The sequence below is a fragment of the Schistocerca serialis genome, unplaced genomic scaffold, assembly GCF_023864345.2.
Source record: "Schistocerca serialis cubense isolate TAMUIC-IGC-003099 unplaced genomic scaffold, iqSchSeri2.2 HiC_scaffold_149, whole genome shotgun sequence".
Classification (NCBI taxonomy): Eukaryota; Metazoa; Arthropoda; class Insecta; order Orthoptera; family Acrididae; genus Schistocerca; species Schistocerca serialis.
Window position 1 is genome coordinate 10,001 of NW_026047707.1, and position 5,000 is coordinate 15,000.

General features: G+C 50.1%; 1 non-coding gene across 1 annotated transcript in view; it reads left to right on the forward strand.

The window, feature by feature from the left end:
- The first annotated feature begins 4,886 nt into the window (after positions 1-4,886).
- LOC126443456 (small subunit ribosomal RNA) overlaps positions 4,887-5,000 on the forward strand; it is a 1,909-nt gene continuing 1,795 nt past the window's right edge. The window contains exon 1 of the ribosomal RNA XR_007581929.1: positions 4,887-5,000. This exon is cut by the window's right edge and continues 1,795 nt beyond it. This is a non-coding gene — a ribosomal RNA (small subunit ribosomal RNA).

Here is a 5,000-nt window from a genome sequence, read left to right on the forward strand (position 1 = left end):
CCCTGACCCACGGGAAGCGTGTAGCTTCCCCCATCCCGGACATTTCACGTCGTCACACTACCGGTATTGACTAATAGACTGATTGCTGATAATCATTAGCCACACACTGGGGGAAACGGCCGACAGGGGCGGCAACATAGTGGAGCCGCAGTGTCACTAATGTACAGAGATAGAACAGTTTCGACTGGAACCAGAGTAACCGTATACACGGCACTGATTAGTAATAGATGCAGAGCCATCAGAATACAGATAATATATACAACCGTCCCTATACATGCTGAAAGACTCTGCACACAATGAGAACCACACGTCAGCCAGACACTATCACACACTACTCTCTGCCTCTAACAGGCACACACACAATATCTAACCACCAGCATGGAAGAACATCCGGTGCATCCTCTCCGCCACATTACACAATCCACACTATCATAACCAGACCGGGAGGTCCACCCAGAAAACAGAATATCCCACCCTTCCGACATCCGCCATTGCTCAGCTAAGCCACGAACACCCACACATGTCCTACACAGGGGTGCACCCAACATCACAATACTGCCTCCTGTCACAGTACACAAACAATGGCAGGAATGAAAGACACAGATCTGCCACAACCTTGGAATCGGAGCGCCGCCTGTCATGAGCCACAAGTGCATCCTGACGTGACAAATCGGATGATCCCGCAGGCATGCACTTACGATAATCACTATCAACGAACCTGCCGCCCCCTCCCCCCCCAAAATACACCTTTCCCTACAACGTGTACCTTAACCTAAGCTATATTGTACCTTAACCTAAGCGATATTGTACCTTAACCTAAGGTATATCGTACCTTAACCTAACCTACATTGCGCCTTCACCTAACCTACGTTGTACCTTAACCTAACCTACGTTGTACCTTAACCTAACCTACGTTGTACCTTAACCTAACCTACGTTGTACCTTAACCTAACCTACGTTGTACCTTAACCTAACCTACGTTGTACCTTAACCTAACCTACGTTGTACCTTAACCTAACCTACGTTGTACCTTAACCTAACCTACGTTGTACCTTAACCTAACCTACGTTGTGCCTTAACCTAACCTACGTTGTGCCTTAACCTAACCTACGTTGTGCCTTAACCTAACCTACGTTGTGCCTTAACCTAACCTATGTTGTGCCTTAACCTAACCTATGTTGTGCCTTAACCTAACCTATGTTGTGCCTTAACCTAACCTATGTTGTGCCTTAACCTAACCTATGTTGTGCCTTAACCTAACCTATGTTGTGCCTTAACCTAACCTATGTTGTGCCTTAACCTAACCTATGTTGTGCCTTAACCTAACCTATGTTGTGCCTTAACCTAACCTATGTTGTGCCTTAACCTAACCTACGTTGTGCCTTAACCTAACCTACGTTGTGCCTTAACCTAACCTACGTTGTGCCTTAACCTAACCTACGTTGTGCCTTAACCTAACCTACGTTGTGCCTTAACCTAACCTACGTTGTGCCTTAACCTAACCTACGTTGTGCCTTAACCTAACCTACGTTGTGCCTTAACCTAACCTACGTTGTGCCTTAACCTAACCTACGTTGTGCCTTAACCTAACCTACGTTGTGCCTTAACCTAACCTACGTTGTGCCTTAACCTAACCTACGTTGTGCCTTAACCTAACCTACGTTGTGCCTTAACCTAACCTACGTTGTGCCTTAACCTAACCTACGTTGTGCCTTAACCTAACCTACGTTGTGCCTTAACCTAACCTACGTTGTGCCTTAACCTAACCTACGTTGTGCCTTAACCTAACCTACGTTGTGCCTTAACCTAACCTACGTTGTGCCTTAACCTAACCTACGTTGTGCCTTAACCTAACCTACGTTGTGCCTTAACCTAACCTACGTTGTGCCTTAACCTAACCTACGTTGTGCCTTAACCTAACCTACGTTGTGCCTTAACCTAACCTACGTTGTGCCTTAACCTAACCTACGTTGTGCCTTAACCTAACCTACGTTGTGCCTTAACCTAACCTACGTTGTGCCTTAACCTAACCTACGTTGTGCCTTAACCTAACCTACGTTGTGCCTTAACCTAACCTACGTTGTGCCTTAACCTAACCTATGTTGTGCCTTAACCTAACCTATGTTGTGCCTTAACCTAACCTATGTTGTGCCTTAACCTAACCTATGTTGTGCCTTAACCTAACCTATGTTGTGCCTTAACCTAACCTATGTTGTGCCTTAACCTAACCTATGTTGTGCCTTAACCTAACCTATGTTGTGCCTTAACCTAACCTACGTTGTGCCTTAACCTAACCCATATTGTACCTTAACCTAACCCATATTGTACCTTAACCTAACCCATATTGTACCTTAACCTAACCCATATTGTACCTTAACCTAACCCATATTGTACCTTAACGTAACCTAATTTGTGCCTTAACGTAACCTAATTTGTGCCTTAACGTAACCTAATTTGTGCCTTAACGTAACCTAATTTGTGCCTTAACGTAACCTAATTTGTGCCTTAACGTAACCTAATTTGTGCCTTAACGTAACCTAATTTGTGCCTTAACGTAACCTAATTTGTGCCTTAACGTAACCTAATTTGTGCCTTAACGTAACCTAATTTGTGCCTTAACGTAACCTAATTTGTGCCTTAACGTAACCTAATTTGTGCCTTAACGTAACCTAATTTGTGCCTTAACGTAACCTAATTTGTGCCTTAACGTAACCTAATTTGTGCCTTAACGTAACCTAATTTGTGCCTTAACGTAACCTAATTTGTGCCTTAACGTAACCTAATTTGTGCCTTAACGTAACCTAATTTGTGCCTTAACGTAACCTAATTTGTGCCTTAACGTAACCTAATTTGTGCCTTAACGTAACCTAATTTGTGCCTTAACGTAACCTAATTTGTGCCTTAACGTAACCTAATTTGTGCCTTAACGTAACCCATGTTGTGCCTTAACGTAACCCATGTTGTGCCTTAACGTAACCCAATTTGTGCCTTAACGTAACCCATGTTGTGCCTTAACCTAACCTATATTGTGCCTCAACCTAACCTATATTGCGCCTTAACCTGACGCACGTTGTCGCTGAACCTGCTCTGTAATTGTTATGCAACTCGTTAAATTAGTGTAGTGTTGCCTAACCGCAACCCTCGCAATATAGTTCGCTATTCGCACTGCCCGGTCCCCTGTGTATCGCGTCATGTTAAACACCTTGCAGGTGTTGCTGACTTTCCACATGCTCCTGCTATACACTGTAATGTGGATAGCAGCAGGACGTACATGCCCCCCCCCCTTCCCCCCTGCCTTCGCAAGCTGGTCGTTGAGAAGTTTGCATGTTCAATGCCCTTCGCATGCCGACGTACTCAGCCTACGTTGTGGTACGGCCTGTCACCTGTCCGCCGATGTACGCAAAACCCACAAACTGTACTGCACATTGGTCCGTATGTACTGAATGATACATCGTGGCACATGTGTGACCGTACGACGACTGCGCCTAGCAACGGCAGACCATACAGTCCAAATATTGTGCACGCAGCTACGTGTCGTCTCCCTATAAGAGCTGGATTGCAGTGTGGTACGCCATTCAGACGTGTGGGAGGAACGGACGCCCTGGATGGCGATCAGCATGAGCAGTCTGTTGATGTAGTGGAGCGTGTATTCGGACGTAGTCGTCTCTTCTCACACACCGTGATAGCATGTTGCACCGCGTTCCACATCTGCGACATCCTGCAGAGGCCGGCTGACAGTCGTTCGCACAATGGACACCGCATACGTACGGGGGCTACCTTCCACGTGTTCTCGAGGCGTGCACATGTTGTTGCGTCTATGTGGGCAGACGTAGTGTGTTGTGACACCTGACACAGGCATGCAATACTCGTTGCAAATGGCGATGGACGTCTACGTTTGCTGGTGACGTTACGCAAATGAACAACAGGTAACCCGTTGTGGTGCGGTTGTTCTCGCTAGAGGTGAATCAGTGTTGGCGACGATCGGTCGAGCTATTAACCGGTTGTTTCAGGGATACCCACCATGCCCACGAACGTGAAAGGGGACCCACCATGCCCACGAACGCGAAAGGGGATCTGGGTGTGAGGCGATACGCGGCGGTGGCTGGGTGGGACCGTCCCCGGCCGGTGAGGGGGGGCCGCCCGGCGTGCTGGCAGCGCGGTGCGTGGGCGCACGCGCTACAGCCGGCTGGTGGGGGCGGCCAGTGGCAGGCGCGCCGGCCGACGGACGCGGCAGGCGGCGCAGCTGCGCGCCGGCGCCCCCTGCTCGCGGCGCCTTGCGGCCAAAGTAGGTCCTCGCGGGCCCGGTGCGAAGCGCGGTGGCCATCTGCAGTGTGCTGGTCCGATTGAGGACTGTGTGCGCTGAGGATGCGCCGCCGCCCGGCGCTCGGCGCCGCGACGCCGTCTGCTGCTCGGTCGCCCCAGCGGTTCTCGCAGGTGGTTTGTATCGCAGCTGTGCGGACGTGTTGGCGCGTGCGCTGTGCTGGGAGAGTTCGCTTCGGCACCCAAGTGGGGCTTTTGTCCTTCTGTGGCGCTGGCGTTGGAGCTGCCGGTCACCGTAGGTGGCGCGTGTTGTCTCCCGCCGGCAATGCCACGACAGCACGCTCCCGGGCCTCTGTCGGCAGCGGCAAGCTCAGTTGGGAGCACGGGTGGTCGCACCTAAAGCGTCTACTCGCCTAACTCCGGGCGATTGCGCCTCTCTCGAACCCGACCAAGTACTTAGGACGGCGCTGCGCGCCGCCGGGACCTGAGAGGGTTTCGAGGTGTGTTGTGCAGGGGAGCTCAGCCTCCTCCTGTTTGCAGAATAATTGAGCGGACGCTTGCGTGTTCGCGCGGGCCCCCGGGACACACTCCCGGGCGGCCGGCTGCTCAGCTCTAGTTGACGCAGCTCCCTGGTTGATCCTGCCAGTAGTCATATGCTTGTCTCAAAGATTAAGCCATGCATGTCTCAGTACAAGCCGCATTAAGGTGAAACCGCGAATGGCTCATTAAATCAGTTATGG